General features: G+C 44.3%; 1 protein-coding gene across 4 annotated transcripts in view; it reads left to right on the top strand.

The window, feature by feature from the left end:
- LOC120981168 (solute carrier family 22 member 6-A-like) overlaps window positions 1-14,191 on the top strand; it is a 313,139-nt gene that overhangs the window by 208,857 nt on the left and 90,091 nt on the right. The gene's annotated exons all lie outside the window — the stretch shown is intronic.

Below are 14,191 nucleotides of genomic sequence, written 5' to 3'. Positions count from 1 at the left end.
TCTGTCTGTCTACCTATCATCTAGCATCTATCTATCTATCTTAAATTCAAATTGTGCTATTACACTAGAGAGTGCTATTGCTACATCTGCTTTCAGTTGTACAGTATAGTAACAGATTTGTCACTTGCAGCACATCATTCTTCACTATAGATGTTAATACAGTATTTACTGACTCAGTATAATTGGTGGAATTTCTAACTGCATACAGTTAGAAATTCCCAAAGTCTCTTGGCATGAAGCTACTTTCACACTAGCATTTTTGCTGGATCCGGCAGGGCAATACAACCATCTGCATCCTTTATGAATGGATCAGTTTGTATTATCTTTAACATAGCCAAGACAGATCCGTCATGAACTCTATTGAAAGTCAATGGGGGACGGATCCGTTTTCTATTGTGTCAGATTGTGTCTGCGAAAAACGGATCCATCCCCAATGACTTGCATTGTGGGTCATGATGGATCCATCTTGCTCTGCATCCCATGTTGGAAAGAAAACTGCAGCATGCTGCGGTTTACTCTCAGGAGTGGGAACGCAGCCAAACGGAACGGAATGCACTTTGGAGTACTCCGTTCTGTCCGGTTACATTTTGTTCCCATTGTCAATGGGGACAAAACAGAAGCATTTTTTTCCGGTATTAAGACCCTATGATGGATTTCAGAACCGGAAAATAGAAACGCCAGTGTGAAAGTCGCCTTAGCTGGCTGTGCGTCAACCCTTTCCAGAGTGCAGTACTGTCGTAATGTAATGACAGTGCAAATGAACAGGATATATTACATGAAACATATAAAATGTAGTTCAACAATATAAAACAGTATAAGTGAACACAACAGCAGACATCACAGTGCAAGTTAACCCATGAAAGTGCAATAAAGTAGGGAGTTGATAGCTTTACATAGTAGCAATAGGGGCAAATGTCTACAAATGTCCATACTTCAAAGTACTGTTGCAGGGCACTATGTATTACACCAGGGATGGCCAATCTGTGGCTCTCCAGCTGTTGTAAAACTACAACTCCCAGCATGCCCTGCTGTAGGCTGATAGCTGTAGCTAATCTGGGCATGCTGGGAGTTGTAGTTTTGTAACAGCTGGAGAGCAGAAGGTTGGCCATCCCTGAATTACACCTATTATAGGCTAAAAAAATCACGTTCCTAATAGATTTATATGAAAAGATTTGTTATGTTTATCATAGGCTGTTTCAAACACCCATCCACACACACACAGGCTGGTTCTTCCCGTTGTTCAGAAAAATCCATCAGAGACGTCTGATGGCTCTCTTTGTAGCTCGAATCTCTGTTCTCCTAAGTGGTTATAAACACTTTTTTAAGATGAATTATTGGTAGTTTGATAATGCTTCATTTAGACTGCCCAGCTGTCGGGAAGATTATCGGGAATGAACATTCCTTCGAACGTTCATTCCTGATAATCTGCCCATGTAAAGGTCCTGCAGATCACCCTATGGTGAAATTATCTTTACAGTGAACAGTTCATTCATGGTTTCTGGGCAGCAAATTGTGCTGTGTAAACATGATGAGCGATAAGCAAATGTAAATGCAGCTGTCTGCTAGTGAGCGCAGTGTTAATGTACCTTAAGATTTCATCTTAAAGGGAATCTGTCTACAGTTTTATAGTGTCCAAACTAATGGCAGAATAAACTAGTAAGGCTACTTTCACACTGGCGTTTTGGCTTTCCGTTTGTGAGATCCGTTCAGGGCTCTTACAGGCGGTCCAAAACGGATTAGTTTTGCCCTAATGCATTCTGAATGGAAAAGGATCCGCTCAGAATGCATCAGTTTGCTCCGTTCTGTCTCCATTCCACTTTGGAGGCGGACACCAAAACGCTGCTTGCAGAGTTTTGGTGTCTGTCTGACGAAACTGAGCCAAACGGATCCGTTCTAACACACAATGTAAGTCAATGGGACGGATCAGTTTTCTATGACACAATCTGGCACAATATAAAACGGATCCGTCCTCCATTGACTTTCAATGGTGCTCAAGACGTATCTATCTTGGCTATGTTAAAGATAATACAAACGGATCCGTTATGAACGGATGCAGACGGTTGTATTATCTGAACGGATCCGTCTGTGCATATCCATGACGGATCCGCACTAAACGCGAGTGTGAAAGTAGCCTTACAGAGCCTCTTAGGAAAATGCTGGGTCACACATTCTTTAATTGATCCAGCCATTCTGCTAAAATCTTGTACTGAACAGCTCTAATACATAATGTTGAGTCCCAAATAGTCATGAACTCCTGGCTTTCTCCACGACTGCTGTTAATTCAGTTGGAAAAAACTGTCAATCAGCTGCAGGGGGGCGGAGAAAGCCAGAAGAGGCGGAGGGTTGGAGAAAGCCAGAAGAGGCGGAGGGTTGGAGAAAGCCAGAAGAGGCGGAGGGTTGGAGAAAGCCAGAAGAGGCGGAGGGTTCGAGAAAGCCAGAAGAGGCAGAGGGGTGGAGAAAGCCAGAAGAGGCAGAGGGGTGGAAAAAGCCAGAAGAGGCAGAGGGGTGGAGAAAGCCAGAAGAGGCAGAGGGGTGGAGAAAGCCAGAAGAGGCAGAGGGGTGGAGAAAGCCAGAAGAGGCAGAGGGGTGGAGAAAGCCAGAAGAGGCGGAGGGGTGGAGAAAGCCAGAAGAGGCAGAGGGGTGGAGAAAGCCAGAAGAGGCAGAGGGGTGGAGAAAGCCAGAAGAGGCAGAGGGGTGGAGAAAGCCAGAAGAGGAGGAGGGGTGAAGAAAGCCAGAAGAGGCAGAGGGATGGAGAAAGCCAGAAGAGGCAGAGGGGTGGAGAAAACGAGAAGAGGAGGAGGGGTGGAGAAAGCCAGGAACTTATGAATATCAGGACTCCGCATGTACTGGAGCTATCAGAACCCAGCAGCATAAAACTGGGGATAAATTCCCTTAAATGAGTGTTTACAACCTCTTAAGTGAACAGAGATGAGAGCTATGGAGTGAGCTGTTAGCTTATCTGGTGCATTTTTCCTGAACAGGGGATATGTCAGCCTGCAGAATGTGTGAAAACAAGTAGAAGTAGAAGATAAATAAAGCAACATTTTCAAAGAAAACCTATTGGGGAAATACGTTTAGGCCCATAATAGGTGGTGCATTTCAATAAAAATAAAAAAATAACTCCATAACTGTACATAGCCCCTTAGTCACCACCAATACAACTTTTTACTGACGTAAACAAATGGGGTTTTAGCTAAAGAGATGGCTTTAACCTCTTAGTGACTAATGACGGACTAGTGTTGGTTAAGCACCAAAGTGCTCTGGTGCTCGAGTAGAACACTTCCTGATGCTCGGGTGCTCTACAAAGCACTCAAGCACAATGGCAGTCAATGGGAGAACCTGAGCATTAAACCAGGTACCCCCTGACTGAAGAGGGGAGGGTGTTGGGACTCTAGTTCGGCTTAGGAGTCCCTGCTCTGACTCTATATATAGCTATTAGTGATGAGCGGCAGGGGCAATATTCGAATTTGCGATACTTTGCGAATATTTGGCCGAATATTCGCCATATATTCGAGAATTCGCGAATTCATGATCTCCAGGCATTATTTTCTTGATTGCAAAAATTCGCCTAAAATATTCGCATAAAAATTCGCATGAACTGGTATTTTAAAAAAATTCTAATATTCGCACATTCGCGAAGTGCCGATATTCGCGATTAAAATTCACAATTCGAAAATATTCGTGATCAACACTACTAGCTATGTCCATATATGGTTTCAGTGCTTGGGGACACACAGTGTATTTAAATCTTATTTAGCCTCTGTTTCTGAAAAGTTTCTGGCGGGATTCCAACTCACAACCTTCTACATTACAGCCAAGAATCTTAACTCCTACACCATAGAGCTACGTGGCCAGTTACAAAAAAATAAATAGACTTCTGCTGTATAGGAATACTTGCTGTATAAGTATTCCTATACAGGAGAAGTCTCATATATATATTTTTTTTAGTAACTGGCCCTGCAGCTGTGCAATGTAGTGGTTAACATTCTGGGCGGTAAGTCATCAAAACCTACAACCACCTCATATTATCTAAGTTGTCCCCAGATCAAAGCGCATAATAAATCCTAACAAAAAGAATGATCAATGGGACTATGACTATAAAATGTATAATAATCTTTATTCGTCAAAATAAATAATTTAAATACAATAAGAAGAAGAAAGAGGTACGATGGAAAGTGATCCAGAAAATATATACATGGGGTACATAGATCAGATACAGCACTTATGTCACAGATGTAATAATGGGAAGCAAACCCCAAACTCTTATATCTAGCTACATAGTAAAGCCAAAAAGATACCATAGAGTCCTAATAGTTGTACTCCACCAGTGGGGGCGAAAAAATACACGCCCCAAAAAAAGTTTGTGGACCAAGCTGGATAATTCAGGCTCTCCACCAGGGCAATAACAAATAGAAGCCCAAGGTAGTAGATTAGACTAAAACTATAAGGCTGAGTACATATAGGAACTTAATGATATCAAGAGCTAGGTGCATATATATTGCACAAAGTTATGAATGCTCCACTTGGCTACTAGCTGAATATATAGTGCTGAATACATACAAAATCCAGTTAGCCCTAAAGCTGAATACATCTAAAGGCTTATAATACCTGAAGCTGAGTACATGAATATTGCACAGAGCTGCAGATACTATACTAGACTTCTAGCTAGATATATATTTGCTGAATACATAAAAAGTACACAGAGTCCTAGCTGCTATGCTTCACCGGAGCAGGAGTACTGGTGCCGTGCTAAGTACATATATATATAATAACATATAGTAATCAAATCAATAGTTGCACACAGCACACATACTGTATGTACATGCAAAAAGATAACAAACTACTCAGGGGAACAGTCCATATGCAGCTATAGCAAACTACCCACAGACATGATGTGCAATATGCTGAAGTATCACCCCACGCACAAACACCTCGACACGTGTTTTGCCCCTCAGACTTCGTCAGGAGCTTATGAGTGTAGAAGGTTGTGAGTTTGAATCCCGTAAGAAACTTTTCAGAAATAGAGGCTAAATTTAATTTAAACATATATATAAGTTTTTAGCCATAATATATTTACAATTATTATTATTATTATTATATATTTAGAATATATAATATATTATAATATATGTGTAAAAGGGGATATTAATTATTGATATTTTGGGTAATCTCAATAATTAATATTCATAAATAGAGATGTCGCGAACATAAAATTTTCCGTTCGCGAACAGAAAACGCGAATATTCGCAAATCTTCGCGAACCGGGCGAACCGCCATAGACTTCAATAGGCAGGCGAATTTTAAAACCCACAGGGACTCTTTCTGGCCACAATAGTGATGGAAAAGTTGTTTCAAGGGGACTAACACCTGGACTGTGGCATGCCGGAGGAGGATCCGTGGCAAAACTCCCATGGAAAATTACGTAGTTGATGCAGAGTCGGGTTTTAATCCATAAAGGGCATAAATCACCTAACATTCCTAAATTGTTTGGAATAACGTGCTTTAAAGCATCAGGTATGATGTTGTATCGATCAGGTAGTGTAAGGGTTACGCCCGCTTCACAGTGACAGACCAAACTATGACAGACCAAACTCCCCGTTTAACGCACCGCAAACAGTCCATTTGCACAACCGCAAACTCTCCATTTGCACAAGGTTGGATACCAAGCTAGCCATGTCCCGTTCCTTGTCCTCACTGATGTCATTGAAGGTCTCTTCCTCCACCCAGCCACGTACAACACCAAGGGTCCCCGAAAGGTGACAACAAGCCCCCTGGGACGCCTGCTGTGGTTGGTCTTCCACCTCCTCAAAGCCACCTTCCTCCTCTGACTCCTCTTCTTCAGACACCTCTCTCTGCGTTGCCTCTCTCTGCGTTATTATAAGGTGTGTTAAGTAGTACTATTCCTATCAGTTTAATCCCTGTTACGTCCCCTATCAGGGGACGTGTAGGGAATAGATTTTAGGAACCGGGAGATGGAAAAAGATGCTTGGTCGGTCCTCCTACTTCTAATTTGGGGCACTGCGCGTGTAATGTACTGTGCCACCAGATAGGAGTGGTGTGTTAAGTAGTACTATTCCTATCAGTTTAATCCCTGTTACGTCCACTAGTATTATTATTATAAGGTGTGTTAAGTAGTACTATTCCTATCAGTTTAATCCCTGTTACGTCCCCTATCAGGGGACGTGTATGGAATATATTTTAGGAACCGGGAGATGGAAAAAGATGCTTGCTCGGTCCTCCTACTTCCAATTTGGGGCACTGCGCGTGCGCCGTGCAATGTACTGTGCCACCAGGTATGAGTGGTGTGTTAAGTAGTACTATTCCTATCAGTTTTATCCCTGTTACGTCCCCGATTATTATTATTATAATTAGGTGTGTTAAGTAGTACTATTTCTATCAGTTTAATCCCTGTTACGTCCCCTATTAGGGGCCGGTGTATGAAATAGATTTTAGGAACCGGGAGATGGAAAAAGATGCTTGGTTGGTCCTCCTAGTTCCAATTTGGGGCACTGCGCGTGTGCGCCGTGCAATGTACTGTGCTACCAGATAGTTGTGGTCTGTTAAGTAGTACTATTCCTATCAGTTTAATCCCTGTTACGTCCCCTATCAGGGGACGTGTATGGAATAGATTTTAGACAACCGCAAAGAGTTGTCAATAGTTGACACACTCATGACATAAATTTTATTCCTCTATGCGTCAATCTTGGTGTAGTGATGACTGTGCTCGTGCGCACGTTTGGGAGATTGCAGGCGATGGGGTTTTTTCAAAGCCTATGGTCATGCTGAGGTAGTTCAGTGACAGTTATGTGACCCAGAAAACAATGATTCTGCAGTGTGGGCCCATTGTTGGCCTAGTAGGCTTTAATGATCACCTTAGATGATCACAAAGAAAATTAATGTGATCCAGCCGATAACTTTTGGTCTGTTCACAATGAAGCAACGACCTTATCATCTGGGGTGTGCCAACATTGTCATTGCCAACACACTCATAGAGGTGGTCGCTTCATTGTGATACGCAAGCCCCTTCACCACAACAAGGAAACGACCACGAAGGGGAATTGACACATGTATATGCCTTTTCTTTTCTTTTGTTTTTGCAGCCACAGTGCAGCACCAGAGGCCAGAAAAATTAGGCATGTACACATGCCTGAAAAACTAGGTATTGTTGCAGCCGCTGTAGCAGCGGCCAGAAAAATTTATGTTTTCCAGGCAGGCAGAAAGTGCACTAAAACATTGCGGCTTGAACCCTAGTTGGTGGCGGATAAGTCACGCAAGTCATCCGGCATGCAGAGATAAAATACAGCAGCTTGTGGACCAGGCCTTTATTAGTCAAATGTATCGCCCACTGTCAGTCCCTTCGGGATCCATGCCTCATTTATCTTAATAAAGGTGAGGTAATCAACACTTTTTTGACCGAGGCGACTTCTCTTCTCAGTGACAATACCTCCTGCTGCACTGAAGGTCCTTTCTGACAGGACACTTGAAGCGGGGCAGGCCGTAAGTTCTATTGCAAATTGGGATAGCTCAGGCCACAGGTCAAGCCTGCACACCCAGTAGTCAAGGGGTTCATCGCTCCTCAGAGTGTCGATATCTGCAGTTAAGGCGAGGTAGTCTGCTACATGTCGGTCGAGTCGTTCTCTGAGGGTGGACCCCGAAGGGCTGTGGCGATGCGTAGGACTTAAAAAGCTCTGCATGTCCTCCATCAACATCACGTCTGTAAAGCGTCCTGTCCTTGCCGGCGTGGTCGTGGTAGGAGGATTACTTTCACCTCTTCCCCTGTTAGATTCCTGTTGTGCTGTGACATCACCCTTATACGCTGTGTAAAGCATACTTTTTAATTTATTTTGGAACTGCTGCATCCTTTCCGACTTGCGGTAATTCGGTAACATTTCAGGCACTTTCTGCTTATACCAGGGGTCTAGTAGCGTGGCCACCCAATTCAGGTCGTTCTCCTTCAGCCTTTTTATACGAGGGTCCCTTAACAGGCACGACAGCATGACAGACCCCATTTGCACAAGGTTGGATGCCGAGCTACTCATGTCCCGTTCCTTGTCCTCAGTGATCTCACTGAAAGTCTGTTCTTCCCCCCAGCCACGTACAACCCCATGGGTACCAGATAGGTGACAACGAGCACCCTGGGATGCCTGCTGTGGTTGGTCTTCCTCCTCCTCCTCAAAGCCACATTTAAAGCCATAATGCAGACAATTTAAAAAATCCCCATCAATTCCAATACAAAGCAAGTACAAAGCTCAGAACTAAATTATTCCAGGATGTCGTAATGGTTCGTTAATTCGACAATGGTTAATCAATTCGACACACGTCCCCGGATAGGGGACATAACAGGGATTAAACTGATAGGAATAGTACTAGTTAAGACACCACTCATATAGGGTGTCACAGCACATTGCTCCGTGCACGCGCAGTGCCCCAACTTGGGAGTAAGAGGACCGACCAAGCTGCTTTTTCCATCTCCCGGTTCCTAAAATCAATTCAGTTTGGTGTATCAGAGTTTGGTCTGTCACTGTGAAGGCAGTCGAAGGTACCCGGCCTAAATTTTTTTTCACAAAAGGCAATCCCACCCTTATATGGGATGTAACAGGGATTAAACTGATGAGAATAGTACTACAGAAAATAGCACTCATATCGGGTGTGACAGTAAATTGCACGGCGCAGACGCAGTGACCGTGGCTGAAATTCAAACAAAGGGGAGGGAGACAGCTTTTTTTTAATCATCTCCCCGTTCGAAAAATCTATTTTTATAAATGGACCCCAGAATGGGGACGTAACAGGGATTAAACTGATGAGAAGAGAGAACTACAGAAAATAGCACTCATATCGGGTGGGACAGTAAATTGCACGGCACAGACGCAGTGACCGTGGATTCAAACAAAGGGGAGGGAGCCAGAGTTTTTTTAACCATCTCCCCGTTCGAAAAATCAATTCAATTCACCTTTCCGGGACCCTTGGTGTTGTACGTGGCTGGGTGGAGGAAGAAACCTTCAATGACATCAACGGGACATGGCTAGCTTGGTATCCAACCTTGTACAAATGGTGAGTTTGCGGTTGGGCAAATGGACTGTTTGCGGTTGTTTGCGGTGCATTAAAAGGGGAGTTTGGTCTGTCAATGTCTGTGAAGCGGGCATAACCCTTACACTACCTGATCGATACAACATCATACCTGATCGTATACATATACTGGATGTTTTAAACCACGTTGTTCAAAAAAATTATTGGATTGTTAGGTGATTTATGCCCTTTATGGATTAAAATCCAACTCTGCGTCAACTATGTAATTTTCCATGGGAGTTTTGCCATGGATCCCCTCCGGCATGCCACAGTCCAGGTGTTAGTCCCCTTGAAACAATTTTTCCATCACTACTGTGGCTAGAAAGAGTCCCTGTGGGTTTTAAAATTCGCCTGCCTATTGAAGTCTATGGCGGTTCGCCCGGATCGCCCGTTTGCGAACATTTGCAGAAATTCGCGTTCGCCGTCCGCGAACGGAAAATTTTATGTTCGCGACATCTCTATGTAGGAACGCCTGAAATGGCCACACACCTTCCTGGCCTGCTTGAGGACGTCCTGTAAGCCTGGGTACTTATGCACAAAGCGTTGTACAATCAGATTCAACACATGTGCCATGCACGGCACATATGTCAACTTGCCCAAATTCAATGCCGCCAACAAATTGCTTCCGTTGTCACACACCACTTTGCCGATCTCCAGTTGCTGCGGAGTCAGCCAGTGATCCACCTGTGAATTCAGGGCAGACAGGAGTGCTGGTCCGGTGTGACTCTCTGCTTTCAGGCAAGTCAACCCCAAGACGGCGTGACACTGTCGTATCCGGGATGTGGAATAGCCCCTGGAGAGCTGGGGGGGTGCCGTTGATGTAGAGCAAGACGCAGCAGCAGAAGAGGACTCAGCTGAGGAGGTTATGGAAGAGGATGGAGTAGGAGGAGTAGAGGAGGTTGCAGCAGGCCTACCTGCAAGTCATGGCGGTGTCACCAACTCCTCTGCAGAGCCACGCATTCCATGTTTGGCAGCCGTCAGCAGGTTTACCCAATGCGCAGTGTAGGTGATATACCTGCCCTGACCATGCTTTGCAGACCAGGTATCAGTGGTCAGATGGACCCTTGCCCCAACACTGTGTGCCAGACATGGCATTACTTACTTTTGCACAATTGAGTACAGGTTGGGGATTGCCATTTGTGCAGAGAAATTTTGTCTGGGTACCTTCCACTGTGGTGTCCCAATAGCTACAAACAGACACCTGACTGTGGGCAGATGAGCAGGAACTGCTCAAGGCGAGAGACGGAGTGGCGGATGGTTGAGAGGGGGCAAGGAGGACAGCAGTGGTTGACGTGGCTGAAGATGGTGGACCAGGAAGAGGATGGCGGCTTTGAGTTTGTGTGCTGCTTGTACTCATGTGTTGATCCCATAAGCGTTTGTGATTTGAGATCATGTGCCTTCGCAAAGCAGTTGTACCTAGGTGGGTGTTGGACTTCCCACGACTCAGTTTCTTTTGGCACAGGTTGCAAGTGGCATCGCTGGTGTCAGAGGCAGACACACAAAAAAAATGCCACACTGCTGATCTCTGCAATGCCGTCATTCTGGTGGTGGCAACAGCATGCGTTGATTGGCGTGCTGTCTGGCTGACCCCGGGTGCCGATGCATGCTGACTGACTGTGCCACTAGCTCCTTGCGACGACCTCCCCCTTTTTCCAACTCGTCTCCTCCTCCTCTCTGTCTCCCCATCTGAACTTTACCCCTATTCTTTTTCTCTTTGAGCGGGCACCCACGTGACATCCACGGACACATCGCCATCATCAACCGCTTCACTTGTATCTGACAACTCAGCAAAGGAAGCAGCAGCGGGTACAACATCATCATCATCACACCGTACGTCCATTTGTGTAATGCTGCCGGACTGAGACATATCCCTGTTATCTACATCCTCTGGCAATAATGGTTGCGCATCACTCATTTCTTCCAACTGAGGTGTAAATAACTCCTCTGACAGATCAAGTGAAGCAGCTGTGGTGCTAGTGTTGGTGGTGGCGGCAGGCGGATGAGTGGTAACTTGAGAGGTGCCCGAAGCTGAGCTGGAGGAGGATGGTGCGTCAACGTTCCGAGCGGAAGCTGTAGAAGATTGGGTGTCCTGTGTTAGCCAGTCAACTATGTCCTCAGAACTTTTCGAGTCCAGGGTACGTGGCCTCTGAATACTGGGCATTATTCTAGGGCCAAAGGGAATCACAGCACCACGACCACGACGGCCCCTGCGGGTGGCCTGCCTCTGCCTGTCATTTTTTTTAGATTAGTTTAGTTGTACTATGCGTGCAAGCTACTGTGACACCAGATATGAGTTGCGTTGGTGACCCTATGCACTTGCAGAAATAGAGAAAAAAAGAAAGAGGGTTATCCAAAAGCTGCCAGGGACTGTGCTTTGTCCCTGAAGAAAAGGATAAAGAAGGGGCGCCACAAGGATCGTACGATAAAGGGATTGAACAAGGAAAAAAAGGAAAAACAGACGGTTATTTCCTAACCATCTATCTCCACCTCGGGGTCCTACCCCGCGGCCTAAGACTATCCCTTAAACCAACCTTCCTTGATGATAACCTTTTCTATAAAAAATGGCTGGACATCAGTGATAGTTGTTCAGTCAAATTCATAAGGATTCTCATCAGTAAACGCAAACAAACAGATCTGTACATCATTAGCCACTAAATTAAAACATCTGTTACACATATGCCATAATCAGTCACACCAAACCCCCAATGTCACTCTTACTACCTCATAAAAGAACAATGTTGAAAATTTTTGAATATAACGAGGTTCTGAACAAATGTAAAAAGCTTTTGAGAGATGTAGCAGACCTCAAAGAAAATAGGGTGAGGGCCTGGGAAAGGAAAAGACCACCTACCCACTACCCTCCCCCTACCCACCGTAACAAAGTCAATGAAGATTTTAATAAGTATAAAAACATGTCCACCCACTACCAGACATCATGTTTTTCCAGTAGCCCTTTAGGTCCCATTACCTCCAGGACCATATACAATAGTAAGATTAATTCTCGCCCAAAAGCCCATTCCAATGTTAGCACTATCAAACCAATAATGACAGATAGCCGCTCTAAGTTTAACCCACACAGAACCATCAATGATTACCCTGAAACCAAAAATCTAAATAATATGACTAACAGCTCTAGAAATGGAAAACATGAGGGATCTAGACACACCTTACCCTTAACCACAAGTAAACTCCTGTCCTCCAAGTCGTCTTAGGAGATTGCCCCCGAACTAGACCCAGTTGCCCATGAACAGCCGGCTAATAATACTACATCCCCATTACTAATGGAAGTTCCAAATACCAGTTCTACTAACCCATTTTTTCGGAAAGAATGTGATGTACTCCCGAATATCACCACGCCACCATCGACCTCTCAACCCGACCCCACTTCAATCAACCTCTCCAATATCTCAACATACTCAGTTTCCCCACCCAGTCCGGATGATTTCCTTGCTCTACCCACCAACTTGGCAGAGAATTCTTTTTTAGAGCAAGTTTCCCCTACCCCGCACAGAGGACCACCGGCCCCTCCATCAAGACAAGTACTCACCAGTTTCCTAGCACTAAGTCCCCTACTACATCCAGCCGATTCCCCCCAGCTAAGGACACCAACCACATCGCAGTCCCTAAAAATAACCCACTTCTACACCCCATTGTCCAGTATGAAAAAGAAAAGACCAAATATAGATTTAGAGGATGTAGGGGAAGTGGAAAACAACGCTCCACTAAACAAAAAATACAAAAAACTAAAACAGAAACAACTAACCTAACTAATACATCATCTGCAGAAACCATTCAAAATACCATTGAACTAGAAAGAAAAATGGGAATTTTCAATCTTTCCAAATATACATTAGAGAAAAAAGAAATTGAACTGCTCAGTAAAGGTCTCTCTTTTTGCCCCACAAACCAACCGGACATATTCGAACTGTTTGTAGACCTAAACCAGTTTGCTAGAAAACTCACCCTCCACCAACATTTCACCATAAAAAATCTAACTCAGGGACCAAGCAACAGTGTCTCGTCCATCTCCCTACCTGTCCCTTTACCCACCCTCCAACCAGAGAACACTAGTACAGACACCAACATGTCAAAAGATTGCTCCACCCACTTACCTGATTTGGGTGAAAAAGAGCGAAATATGTTAGATATGTACCTATTACACGACCACTTAAAGGATACGATCGCTCCCCTACTACCAACACCGATCCTGTCAAATGTCAGAATCAAATCAGGCTTTTACCCCCTCCAAAGCAAAGGCCCCCAACATAGAGAGCTTTTTTAATATAGTACTATCAGATTTTAAAGATCACTTCTCAACCCCACCCAGCCTACCTGGGAAAAATAATCTGAGCCTAGACCACTCTAGAGCTCTAAAAACCCTCACTAATAATAGAGATATGGTCATTAAAAGTGCCGATAAAGGAGGGGGAATCGTTGTCATGGACTCGTCCTACTATCTAGCCGAATCATTACGAATTCTCTCTGACAAAGAATACTATCAAATCTTACCATCCGATCCTACGAATAACTATAAGAAAAAACTGATATCCTTAGTTGACGATGGTTTCAAGTCAGGTATCATTAGTAAAAAAGAAAGAACTTTCCTCAAAACACCACATCCGTCCCTAGCACGTTTTTACTTTCTACCTAAAATACATAAGTCACTAACGAACCCCCCTGGAAGACCTATTATCTCTGGTATCGGATCACTAACCTCCAACCTGTCCGACTATGTGGACAGTATTTTACAGAAATACGTCCTGCAATTACCCTCGTATCTACGTGATACTTCCCATCTTATTAATGCCTTGGAGACTTTTGAATGGAGAGAAACCTACCATTGGGTGACACTAGATGTCACCTCCCTCTATAGTAATATCATTCATTCTCTCGGCATCCTTGCTGTAGACAAAACTCTTTGTCAAGACCCTCAATTACCTGACACACAACGAACCTTCATTATAGACTCCATTAACTTCATCCTCCATCTCAATTATTTTATGTTTCAGGACGCAATATATCAGCAATGCAAAGGAACAGCCATGGGGACTAAGTTCGCCCCAGCCTATGCCAATCTGTTCATGGGGGCATTCGAGGAACTACACGGCTTTATCACCCATCCCAA

The sequence above is a fragment of the Bufo bufo genome, chromosome 10 (assembly GCF_905171765.1).
Source record: "Bufo bufo chromosome 10, aBufBuf1.1, whole genome shotgun sequence".
NCBI classification, from domain to species: Eukaryota; Metazoa; Chordata; class Amphibia; order Anura; family Bufonidae; genus Bufo; species Bufo bufo.
The sequence above is the reverse complement of the archived record's forward strand: the minus strand, read 5'-3'. Positions and strand labels throughout refer to the sequence as shown.